Raw genomic sequence first — 14,162 nt, 5'->3', positions numbered from 1 at the left:
CTGAGCCTGACTCATGGCCGAGGCCCAGTGAGATTGGGTTCAGCACCCTGCCTGCCCCTGCCCTGCATCGCCAGCAGCCCCCGGGCAGCACAGCCCTGCTGGCAGCGGTGGGAGATGCTCTTGCTTGGACCGCCAACAAGCTGTTACAAGCCGGGATCTGGGAAATCCCTTGATCTTGTGGTAAGCCCTCGTGCATGCGGTAACAAGTCAAAATCAAAATATTTCCAGCAACAAGTCCTTTTTTCAATGCCATTTTACAGAGTTAGCACTTCTTACAAAGAACAAATAAAAATGGCAACAAACATTCTATATGCAGCAGGTAGATTTTTCACAAGGCATTTAAAGACCTGCTTCGATGTTTATTGGACTTGAGAAATGCTCAGGTCTCTTCCATGATACTGGATGATGTCTTATCTCCTCAAAACATGAAAATGGTCAGTTCAAACACACTTGGAAATAGTTTCTACATATACTTTTTTTTTTTTTTTTTTTTAATTTCAGGTTGTGGATTATCTGACAGCTAAAAAGCCAAGCTTGGTGAGTCCTCTCTGTGTTACTGGTTGTCCCATTGCTGTGTAAGCTGATCATACAACAGAACTGGAAGTAAGCCACAGTAACTCCTCTCATCTGCAGTTCTTAGTAACAGGGGGGAGGTAGGATGCGGTATTTAATTTGAAACGAGAAGCAGCTGCCAAACAGATGTTCTTGCCGAGGCATGCAAAACTTTGTGCTATACATCTTCAACCAAAATGACAGTCCAAATCTGCTAGCTAGCAGCTAAGCCATCATCTTTTGCAAGGCTTTGGAAGAGAAAGATGCAGTATGGACTAGGTCGTATACAATTGCTGAACCTTGTGACTAGGATGGGAACTTCCCTTTGGGATACTAAGGATCGTGCCTGTGTTTGCATTTACCCAGTCTACAATAAAGCTAAAACCTAGGGATTGTCAGATGACTAATAGATGAAAATTACAGGCCTTAAACTCCTCTCCGACAAGGGTCATGCCATGTGCACAATATCTAGAATTCAATATCTGAAGCCAGTGTTTAAGCTAGATTTAAGCTAGGAGCCCAGATTTGGCTTTTGTAGAACAGCTCAATAAATACCCTGGAGAAGCAGCACTTCAACTTAATGCTTTTTTTTCCCCTGCATTACAGTTATCAAAATAGATACATGCACAATAGAGGTCCATTAGCGTCTTTATCAACACTGCACGTAAGCCAGGGAAGAACAACAGAGACTCGCTTCCCTTGGTAGCTCTTTGAATTTTCTCTCCCCCTTCAAACACACGCACTTATACGTCACCTCTAAGGACTAGATTTCAAATTCCCTTGAACATAAATAATCTATTACTAATATACTGATCTTGGGCAGAAAAATAACTTCTTTTCCTGCCTGAGATCTGCCCTTGAAATATATTGGCTTGAAAATAATTGTCAACTCAGTGGCTAAAAAACTGAAAGCAGTGATTAACTTTAAATACCAATGTAAGCTCCAGTTACATTATTCTAAAACTTCTTATGCCATAAACATCTCTGTAGCACTCAAGTGCCTTCCAGTAGTGTATGAAGCAACCATGACTAACATCTGTCATGTGTCATTAGTACTCTCGTCCCTCAAGGGGAAAAGCATTTGCAGTGAAGTGTTTTGTTTTGGTACAAAACTAAAAGAAAAAAACTGCACATGGCAACATGTTTATCTTAGAGGAACCAAGATCAAAGAGATGTATTTTGCACTTGGAGCAGGATAGCATATCTGTGAGGGTCCCTAGCTCTTGGGGAAGTTTATAACATGGTCTTACACTGCCCCCTTTGGAAAGTCTGCTTTCTGGCACAGGCCTGTATCTTGATCATAAAAATGTTCCATTAGGTTTGAAGAGAAAGTTGTCAACCACAGAGCTGTCAGCTGCCTTTTAGCAGGCCCGAGCCTAAGTCATGGCTCTCTGAATAGAAGGGCTGAGGAGTTGAACTTGATTCAGTGCCAAATAGTAAGTCAGCACAGTGGAGAAGATGAGCTTGATGTGCTCAGGGAGCTCATGATGGTGAGAAGACTCCTGTGGTCTTCGGAGCTTCCAAGACTCACAAGGCTTTATGGTGAGGTACCACTGAGCTCCCCTATAAACGTGTCTCATCAGAAGGGCATCTACAAATGCTCATCAGCTAACTGGAGTCATTGCCACCTTGCTCAAGTTTAGCTTCTCCCATCTATTCTTCAACCATAAGCTAACTATACCATGTTGCAGTGGCATGGCATGATATTGGGACAGCATGTTTTGTCACGCACAGGAAAAGACAAATAGGATGTGTGTCACCTTCATAGTATAGCCCAGTGCAGTCCTCTGCAGGCAACAGCTGGACAGGGATTGGAATGGAAAGAGCTTGCTCTAGTTGGAGGTGCAGCCTCTCACCAGTATCCACCAAGAAAGGCTCAGACTAGCTGACTTGGTTAAGCTTGGAAGTCCTTGTCAAAGCCCAGGGTGAGTCCCTCCCTGATAGGATTGTCCCCACAGTTTTACTAAAGCATGCTCAGCTTTACCTCTTGGCCCAAATCCAGATTGGTCTAGGACTGCAATATGAAGCTTCAATGATGTTATCTCAAACGTGGCCAGCAGTATTTTATTTACAAGGAAATGTTTGAAAACTGGTCTCTGGTTTAGCAACACAGGCTCAACCTGTAATTTCACAGTAACTGATCAATTGGTTACATGTAATTTTCTCTTACAGGACTGTCCTTGAAAACCTGGGGTGATACAGCATCATCCGTGACAAACAGTAAAACCACACCCAGATGCTCATTTTTTTTGGCCTTCCCCCTCCCAATCCATTTTGCCCCGGACAGTTGCAGGGATTGCCTAGTCTACATCTCCTCAAGGCTTTGATTCATCAACTGATTTTTAGCCTGACATTTAGCTTCCTTCCTTAGCTGCTTCAGACCAGCACACAACAATGCATTAAACCTCTTTCAGTCCAGTAGACACCATCGTGACATAGCAGTGGTTTATCTGCCAAAGCTTTACAGCACATCTGCCCTTCCTATGCTGGCAGCTTTGCTCACACAGACATCATGTCTAGAACAGGTCCCTGAGCAACACCCGTTGACCAGCTTTGCCTACCCTGCGGCAAGGGCTCAAAGCTGCTTACATGCAAATACAAGAGAGATCAAAACTTCATTAAAAGCTTGGCCTTGGAGGCTAACATGAGAAATAGAATGAACACACTCAGAGCCACCAGTTTAAGTCCCTGAAAGTCTGTCCTGGACACAGACACTATATTTTTAAAGGATGTTTCTTTTTTATACAATAAATAACTGGCAAAACAAAGATGCTTAAGGTTTTTTGCATTGTTATTATTAGATATTTCATATTTAGCTCTTTTCTCACACATGTGAGCATTTTATGGCTGCACCCACGGCTGGCATGTAGTTACTGTAGTGACAGAAGTATTAAAATATCTTTGAATACCTCCATGGAGACATGTTTTTTAACCTCTTTGATTCAACTGTATTTATAGCAATAGCAGTTGCCAGTTTTTCCAGGCTAGTTATTTTGATTTATGATGATATTTTTCATATTCCATGATGTGTCCCTTACTTAATATGCTTTACTGTGACAATTCTCCTCTTACCAGTTCTATTAGCGTACAATACATGGGTAACAGCAACTAAATATCTTGTTCTTAAAACAAAGAAGATCCTCCTTTTGGAATGCGATATTCATGAAAAATAAGAGGTAAATGGCATCAAGAGTAAGCGTGGGCATACCCTTCTCCCCCTCACTAACTTCTGGTAGTGACAGATTGAAGCGGTCAGGTGTGCTACTGAAAAAAACATTTTAAAAAGCTGGTACTAAAAAGCTATTCACATTACTGAGAAGGAAGATGGAAAAGTGTGAGTTTGAGGGCCTGCATGAGCCTCCGGTATAGCTGGTAAAAAAAACCCCAACCACCCACAAAAACCCAAAACCACCCACAAACCAACACCCCCCCACACACACACCCAAACACACAAAACAACCCCTCACCCCAAACCCACCACTGTCCTGCCCCAGCTGAGTTTGTAAAATATCTCTGCTATGGCTGAATCGGTAATCCTGTGACTTCTCTATTTCCTTTGGGTAACTGCCTTGAAATACAAAACAGAGAACCAGGCACTCCAGATTATGAGAAACCAGCTCTGCCTACTCTTTTTTTTTTCTTCTATATGTTACTCGACTCTTTGATTGTAAACATACTTATCTACAGCACACATACAGCTCTTGTTTCAGTTCCCAAATGCCTCATTCTTTAAAAGTTCAGTTTTGTAACCTTGATATGCAGGACTTCAAAACTCTAGTTCTTGCCAGGAATGGGTGGACAGTTCATCCACATTCTCCAGAGTATGTAGTATGTCCCTCTAGGATACTGCACAATGTACTGCTTTTATTGCTAGATATATATTAACTCATGCTTCACTACTGACGTCATCCTAAACAATGCTGCCTGCCCTCTTTCACCCCCTGCTACATTTGCAAATCTGCCCCTCAACATCTCCAATACAGTTTCAATTCTACCTTATCTGAAACCTCAGTCGCGTCTTGTCTTTCTGGTTCCTCGTCAGGCTCGCAAATTATTACTACAAGTTCAAGAATGCATATCCAACCACCACACTGAAAGATTCTTGAACTTGTAGCAACAGTCAGTACATGAGTCATTTCAGAGTCTAGCTCTCATTGTCCAGGCTCACTTCTTCCTTTACAGATGCCTCTCAGCATATCCCAATTGTGCCTGTTTTCATGCTCCTAATTGAGCTAGGACTTACGTCTCATTACACACTAACACCACCTAATTTCTACATCTGGTACAACTTTCTCCTCTGACTTCTCAGTCTGTAGCAAGAGCAAGGAAATTTATTCAATGTTACATCTTATTTCAAATCACAGTCCCACTACCCTCTAATCCTTTGAATGCGTGATCTGCAGTAAAACAGTTTGGGATAGTTTCATTAAACATACTGTACAGAATAAAATGGTGTCACAAGAAAGCTATTAACATACAATGACAAAACATGAGAATCATAAATAAGAAGTACCAGTATAGTCCTCCTCATACTGTCCATCAACAAAATAAACAAGTTCATATAATGACAACAATGAGTAATACAAAAAAACCCCTCAACTTATGTCTTTTTTTGGTAGAACCTTCTCCAGTCTATAAATGTATTATACTTGGAAACTATCCATTTCATCTGTGCATGACAGTTCACAGACTTGTAGCTAATTATTGCCAAACATGCATAAGACAGTTAAGAGGGAAAAACACACCTGTCAAGCCATAAAGATGAGTTAATCAGTTAAATATATAAAGTTTATGCAGAAACTGGAGCAGTCCAAAACTACTGTTCCATCCATCTATATTGCAACATCAATATCTCAGAACGTGGACATCATTTACATGTATTATGTTTCCTCAAAGTATGCCAAATTACAATTTATAAATCATATGCTCATGTGCCATTCACTCTGTCATACTAGTTGTGCTGGTTTAGGCTGGGAGAGTGTTAATTTTCTTTGTAGCAGCCCATATGGAGCTATGTTTTGGATTTGTGCTGGAAACAGTGTTGATAACACAGGGATGTTTTAGTTACTGCTGAGCAGTGCTCACACAGAGCCAAGGCCTTTTCTGCTCCTCACCCCACCCCACCAGTGAGTAGCTGGGGGTGCACAAGGAGTTGGGAGGGGACACAGCCGGGACAGCTGCCCCCAACTGACCAAAGGGATATTCCATACCGTATGATATCATGCTCAGCATATAACTGGGGAAGCTGGTTGGGAGGCGGGATCGCTGCTCAGAAACAGACTGGGCATCAGACGGGTTTTTTTTCCCCACAGGTGGGGAGAAATTGCATTGGTGCATTACTTGTTTTTTTCACATATGTTATTATTTTCCTTTGATATCCTATTAAACTGTCTTTATCTCAATCCACAAGGATTTTTTTCCATTCTCCCCTCCATCCCACTTAGAGGGGAGGGAGGTGGAGTGAGTGAGCAGCTGCGTGGCGCTTAGTTACCGTCTGGGGTTAAACCACACCACTAGTGCTTCAGCTTTGGCATAGTGATTTCAGTTTCCAGTTCTGTAGCACCAGTGGTTCACTTTGTTCAGTACTCCTGTATATCTGCCACAGCTGAGTAAGCATTACCTGTCTGACTTCTCCAACAATCGTGGCAATTTGGGGTCAGAGAAGGCAATGTTCCTTGCTACAAAGATCAGCAGCCAGATCCTCCCCACACATTCTGTGAATTTAAAGAATAAAGGTTTTCCTGAATCTGCATTGTAAAGTTCTCTCCTGCCAGAGTTAAGCCTACTCTAAGAAAAGTCCAAGATTTCACAATATTCTCAAGAAAATTACTAAATATTTCCTGACTCACCACGGGAATGAAAGAATTGGCAAAGTGTCTCCAGTTCATAGACTACTGTAAATCAGGATCCTGGGCTTCTGGGCATTTTGGGCTGCATTTCAAACTAACACACCTTATCATATGATTTATACTACCTCTGTGCAATAAAAGTAGTTCTGGACAGCTTGATCAGGCCTCCATAAATTTTGATCACCTCTCTTTCTCTGGTTCCACTCCCACCAAATAAACAGACACACACACCCCAAAAACCCCTCCCATCTACTTGGTGCAGTAAAAATAATGAAAGCTCTTTCTGTGAAAGAGTTACCTCTTTCCTCAAATCCTCCAGCAAGCATGTCAATACTGTGTTACCTGTCTTTCAGACACTGAAAGGGACTTTCAAGTAGAGAACTAACAGAATCTTATGTCTCCTGTTCTGGAAGAGCTCCTGCTTTCCAATTCAATTACCAACAAAAAGAATTCATTAGTAGAATCAATTTCTAAAGATATACTGCATTTGGATAAACTTTGATTTCTACAAAGTTATGTTAAAACACTAAATGAGTAGATCCCAATTAAAATTCCAGAGCAGGCATTCCACATCTAGTCAGAGGCAGCAGAGAGTATTAACCAGCCAAGATGCTTCAAAGAGCAATATCCACGTTACCCCATTGAACTCATTAAGCTGGCATAACTGAAATACTACGGTGGAAAGTTTTGGTTGAAATAGGTAATTTTTGTTTTTAAAAAAAAGAAAAGAAAGCCTGATGAGACTTTGTTGGTTTTGTCCTCTGACTGTCATTTAGTACAGTAAATACTCTGATGTACTACTAAACTTTTCTCTGGAGAATTTGAGGGTAAAGCTGCCCTAAACACAGGCCAGACCTATCGCAACAGACCCTTCCTTTTGTCTTCTCATTTGAGTTCTGTGGTGCTGTTACTAGTATATACTAAACATGGAAAAGTCACCAGATAATTACAAAACTCAGTCTAGAACCTTTCCGTATTATTTCTTGTCAGATGCTGAAGATTCTCCCGTCAAGTAAGATTTCATCATTTCAAACAGTTTTTTCAAACAGTTTTATCAGACTCAGCAAATTCATGGGGACTAGTAGCCATTCGCTGGGATCATTAGTTGAGTTTTGTTTTGGTTTCTTGTTTGGGATTTTTTTGTTGTTGTTTTGTTGTGGTTTTGGTTTTTTTTTTTAAACTAGCTTTTCCATGTGTGACTTTTCCCCATCAGCAGCATTCAGAATTGACATTTGACTTCAAGGCAGTTTAAAGACCATTAGGAACATAGCGTGACATGCTGAGTCTGAACTCCAGAAGATATTTGTACGTGCCTATTACACCATATAAGCTCTTTTCATTCAAGTCTCTCGAGTCATTATGTATACCAGGACCAGCACAGACAGATGTCTCAAATAAAGGACAAGGGAAGTATAGTCAATGGGATAAAGCACTCAAGAGGAGGCAACAGATGACATTATTTATAAACAAGCCGGCATTGTAAGGCATACAGTGGGGGTGATCGGAAACAATACTCACTTATTTTTTGATACTGTCAGACAACTCAACAATATTGTTTTACTCAAAAGAAAGAAGTTGAAAATCTCTATGGGTGTCAGATAGGTATTAATAACTTATGGGTAAACATCACAGAAAAAAGAATTCTGGCACTCAGTCTCTCTTTTTGCCAGGAAAGAAAATGATTGAGCAGATGGTTTGTTCAGGAACTGCAGCCTTTGGGAAGAAGCTTGTTTGTAAAATTGAATATATTTTGCAACCAACAAAGATGTGGAAATTTCTGTCCTTAAGGAAGTTTTCCCTGATAACAAGAGGACAGGAAAGTCAGTACAGTATTCCAGTTCAAAAAGTGTATTGCTAATCATACTTTTTTTTTTTTTTTTTTTTTTTTTTAAAATTAGCAGGTCTGTGGTAGTTAAATGCAACAGAACATAATTAGGCATCTTGACAGCTTTATGGAAGCCTTGATCTCAGACAAAGACCCATGTCATTATATTTCTACTGCACTGATGATGAATATGATTAGCAGATTGTGACTGAGGTTTTGTTTGTGGGGTTTTTTTGTGGAGGAGAGAGTTGTTTCCTTTACACGCTCCCTCCTCCCCTTGTCTGCATTCACGCGATAATTTCCCAATCTGCCAACTTGTATTTTGTGGTACAGTCCGGTCTTTCAGTCCTTTCCAACACAGAGACTAAAAAACCAGATTAACATTAGCTTGTTGAAATATTAAGGAGTTTTGTACACAGCTTCAGTATTATTTTTCTTCAATAAATCCTGAGCACGTGTCAGGGGACAGACAAAACATATACATACAAATATACAGGCACATAAATGCAGATCATCATTGGACCCCAATATTCCCAGGGAGAAAAGTGGCATGGCTTATTAGCACCATAGCCAAGCACCATTGTTTAACTGTTCTGAGTGATGGCAAAGGCCTACACATAACCTTCATATCATGGAAAAATATTTTAAAATACCAACAAAGACACTATTTATCAGGCACAGATGTACAAAGAAGGCAGAGTCCTTCCATGACACCCCTGATGAGATACAGCCTGGCTTTGTGAGAGACCTGACTTCTCATGTACCCAGCACTAACATTCCAGTTGTTTGGGTTGTTGAGTTATTCAACATTTTGCCAACTGATCAAACTCTCTTACTCATAATATGAGTTTATCAGAGGCATAGGACTGTAATTACCAAGACACCATGCCCAAAGGAATCAAGCTGTAGTGAGACAATGGTGGTATTAGCTCGGCCTCAGACCTTGTGCCATCACAATTACTTTCACAGAAATTCCAGTGAGCTCAGATCACAGAGGAAGAACTTAATCATAAGATACTATGCAGAGGTACCCACGGTGTAAACAAAAGCAGCGTCATTAGCTTTTAGCTTACAAATTTGTCTTGACAACTGTCTTACAAAGCCTGAAATATTTTGCCTTTATGCCTAGTGTCCCATCTGTGGAAAAAGCTGACCTTTTCACTAGCAACAGGAACCTGTGCCCAGTCACCACTTCACTGTGCCCCAAACCTGAACAACAGTTTTCCTATGGGGTCATCACATGATGCTTACACTAGAAAACAGGAGAGAGAACATCTAGAAAGACCATTAAAGGATTTCTATCCAAAAATGGAAAGTTTTGCTCTTTACTGAGGATGAATGCTATAGTTTCAAGTGTTTGTAACTTTAGCTATCCCATTCCAACCATGGTTGAAATAGTGCCTGCAGAACAAGGCTGCTTGTATTCTTCTTTGAAATACACAGTGCTGCAGAACTCCTGTGCGTTCTCAGAAAGAGAGCCCAGACTGGAGGAGGAATTACAAATCCTAATAAAATACTTGAAGCTCTGGGGCGGTTTTTTTCCCCTCTTAGATCTTTAAGAAAAAAAATGGTCCTTCCAGAAGGTTTTTTTCTGAACTATAAAACCAACAGAAAAGATGTATAACTGTAGAGAGTTATAAACCGCTCATATGCTTTCCCCAGCTTTAAGCAGAGGGGAAAGCATACCCCTCTGTGCCGTATTTTGGGGCTGCAGAAGCTTTGGTGTCACTGGAGCTCTGCCAGCTCATACCATCTAACACTGTGGCCAGGGGCCTAGTGCTCATTGGAGACCCATGCCCACTAACATGGCAATGCCATATAGTAAGCGGTTCACCTTCCTGTCTCAAATGCTTTACTCACAATGCATTAAAATTTGAACTGAAGTTCATGCCAAGCCCACTGTCCTGAATCAGATCTATGTCTTGGAAGGCAGTGGCCCACAATGGGTGGTAGTTATCCAGAACAGCCAACCATTTGATGGTCCCCATCCTCCAAGAAAGGGGTGTAGAGAAGGAGAAAAATGACTACAAGCACAAAAAAGGGCAGCATGGTATGAAAATTATGACCAGGTTATAGAGGGGAAAGAGAAAACGAGAACAAAGGCTAGCCACTGGAAGCCTGCTGCTCTCTCCCTTTGTACAATGCAGTTTTGCACTTTGGGTAAGTTTCTACAAGTATTTTTTGAGACTGGATTCTGCAGCTTGTGGTGTGGGTACAGGGTGGGACTTAGACCACATCTTGTGGCTCTTATAAACTTACTGGCACAAATAGAAAGGTGCCCAAAAATACTGGGGGCTGCATTTTCAGATGAGGGTGTTCTTTTACATGCCTCCTTGCCTCTGAACAGAGGTAGGATGGCTTGCTTTATTGGAGACCAAGGAAAGCATTTTCTTTTTTTCTTTTTTTTTTTTAAAGGAAGCGTGAGGAGAGGCAGAAGCAGGCTTATAAGAAAGAAGTGACAGGATTCATAATGTTCATGAAGCCAAAAGCTGAGAGATTAGACAAAAGACAACTATCAAGAGGTATATTCTTGTGATTACTGAAACTGAGACTGCAAAGTTCTTCTTAAGTGAATTATGATTTACTGGATAACAGATATAGAAAGATTTCCCTACTACCACCTGTAAAACTGCATTGGTTTTTATCAAATAGCTCCTGTTGAGCCCATCTAGTTGATGAACATTCTTATCAACTAGCAAATATAAATGACTTATGGGGATAATATTTCAATCTAGAAGGACATTGCTATATCTCGGATTCTTTTAAGATCTGGGTTATTAAATATTAAATATCAAAGCTGTAAATTATTGTAGCAGCTTTATACAACTAAATTAAATTCAAACAAAACCTAATTTCCTTAATCATTGACTGTAATCCTCCAGGAACATATGCTATTAACTCAGCTACAAATGGCACAGAAATTGTATGACTTCAGTTAAGTTATTTTATATCAAATTCTAATCCAGGACAGAGTCCTCAGTAAATCTCCTGCAGGGATTTTAATGCTTCTACAATCATATTGGCTCTTTACTGGAGAGCTAATCTTTTTATACTCTGTTTTTTCACTCCTTTATCCATTTCCTTCACACCCTTACTGAGCTATAGCTAGTACCTTCTATCACATACCATGTTTTGAAAGATTTGGCTTTTCCCTCTTGCATTTGATCAGCAAGAGTCAGGCTTTCACTTATGCCAGAATCGGATGAATTTTTTGTTTGTTTGTTTCACATGTAAAACTGAATCATTCCCATTCATTTCAACATGCATGTTAATTGCCACTTGTTGTGATCTCTTTATAACGCTGTCATAATTATTCACAGTTTGCAGTCAAGCATTCAAAAAACAGAACAATTTCCTCCTCTAAGAACCTTATTGGAAGTAAAATTAAGCAGATTTAATTTAAGCAAGAAACTTCCTCAGAGACTCAAGGCAACGATCAGATAAAAGAAATAAACCTTGGAGCCCTAGGAGGTAAGAGTTGGAGAAACCTCCAGAGATGATCTAGTCAGCCCTCTGCCCCACAGTGTGATCAACTAAACTGCTGTCATTCCTGACAGATGTTTCCTAATCCTGTGCTTAAAAGCCTGTGACAATGGAGATTCGACATCGCTCTGTGCAATCTATTTCAGTGCTTCACTGTCCTTCCTAGCAAGATATGTCCCCAGATATCTAATTGCAATCTTTCTTGCTGTTTAAGCCTTTTACTTCCTTCCCTTTGCTTTGGGACTGGGAAACGGGCAATTCCTAGCCTCCCTGCAGTAGTTTCCTGAACATTTGGCCACTTCTATCTCTCCTCAGTTTTTCTTCTCTAGACTGAATCACAGCACCCCCTTTTTCTTTCCTCAGTAGTCTTGTTCTTCTCTGGACACTCTATCCCATCAGTTCTCTCTTGGAATTTTGCCTTAAGCTTGGATCCAACCAACACTACCAACCTACCACACACATAAACTCTGCTGCTTTCATTCCAGGTGAAACTAGAAACTTTAGAAAGTCTCTATTCTACTAGGTCAGGGCAAAAGTCCACCTATTCCACTGTCTGCCTCCAGCAGCAGACCTAGCTCCATGCTCAGGGAAAGAGTACAAGAACAAGGTAAACGCAAAGTTTCCCCCTCAAGCACTCTCTAGCCCACAATCAATTAGCCTTACAAAGTTTCAAATTAGTAGAAACCATGAAAATAACAGAAATGGTGGAACACTAGTATTTTTAACATCATAAGAAAACACCGACTAATTCTGTAAGCTTTTGTGCAGTAGTCAGTGCTGTCCCATGCTACAGCGTACATCTGTACTCATGCTGGAACTTCAGTGAGTTCATCAGCTCCTCCTGCACAGACTTCTCACATCCTGAGGGCTTCTGTGCCACCTGACCATGCACTGACCCAGCCGTTCCCTGGCAGACTTCCTGTTCACAATGGGTTTTCAACACATATCAGACACTTTAGTTGGTGTGCTTTTGCCAATTGTCCCTCACACTCCTTCAGCCAGCCTTATCATGTTTGTACATTTAACTTGCCAGAGTTTATCATTTTTTCAGTTTTCTTCATCTGGACACTGCTTCAGCTTTTTGTGGGATGCCTTCTTGCTCCTGCAGTCTCACTTACCCTGCCAATGCTGGCTTCTTTTCACTCTTTCTCAAGTTTTTTTCTTGATACAGAGTTATTTTCTCTGCACTTCCCATGTGATTTATGGAAGCAATATCCATACTCCCTACAAAGAGTTAGGTCTTCCATCTGTCTTACTTTCAACAAGCTTCCTGATCTGTGTCTAGTTTTCCTTTTTGAAGCCGAGCGCAGCAATGATAGAGAACTCTGGCTTGTCTTAGTCCTGTGAGGATGCTGAGTCTAAGCATATAAGAACCTCATTTCAGGGCAGCTCTTCAGCTGTTACTTTCTACATCATATCCTGTAAACCACTCAGGATTAAAGTCAAGCATTGCCCTGGTTCCTGAACCAGCTACTCCACAAAACAGCTACTGAGGCACCTAAAAACGTACTCTGTCAAGTCCGGATGCAATTTTTGCCTCTTCTAGACTGAACAGCTGAAGCCATCCATATTGACTTACTTCATCCCTCTACTCAGCCTGTTGTGTTGCCATCATGGTCCACTGGTCAGCTAGGTCAATATTAGTCAATATTATATATTCTTCCTACTTAAGTTTGGAACTTCCACCAGTGTGAAGTCTGAATTGTTCATTGATGAGATGATTACCTTGTTAAGCACTTGAGCTCCAAAGTGTCTTTAACATGCAGAACTACTAGCTATCAGCAAAGCTCACCGCATCCTTCCTGAATACACGATATCATGGGAACGTCCCACTGATCATCTTTCCGAGTTTGACATCTGCACTGTTAGGATCTCCACGAACAATTAGACATACCAGTTCCCCCATGTCATTTCTTAGACATCAAACACTCCCACAGAGGAGTATCTTGTTTAAACAATCTCTCAATTCTGTCTGTTCCCTGTTGAGCTAGGTTTGACCTTAACACCAACGGAAGGGCTGTGAACCAACAGCACTCAAGGCATGATAGGACAGGGTGGCTGTTGGCATGGGATTATCAGTAGTAAGCCCTTGACTTGAATTAATTTTCCTCTGAGTGTTAGGAACTTAATTTTGATGCTTCAAAAAGGCACGCTGCACAATCCATTTATTTACTCAGACATTTCCTGAGGGAGCAATCTACACTGTGCAATGGCCTTTTGTTTTTCTTTTTTTTTCTGGGCAGGGTTATTTTTAAGTATCTTCTCCCTCATCTCCCCCCACCCTCAAGGCCAGCACCAGCTTCATTGGTTCATAGGGAAACAGGCTTGCTTTTGCAGTGAGGAAAACTTGAATCTTAGCAATTGAGGACAAACACCTTCTTACAAAGGTCACAACTCTTAGAAGAATATCTTCTTGTGTTTAAAGTAGAACAGGGTATTTAAAATTAAATCAG

This window comes from Balearica regulorum, chromosome 7 (assembly GCF_011004875.1).
Source record: "Balearica regulorum gibbericeps isolate bBalReg1 chromosome 7, bBalReg1.pri, whole genome shotgun sequence".
Taxonomy (NCBI): Eukaryota; Metazoa; Chordata; class Aves; order Gruiformes; family Gruidae; genus Balearica; species Balearica regulorum.
The sequence above is the reverse complement of the archived record's forward strand: the minus strand, read 5'-3'. Positions refer to the sequence as shown.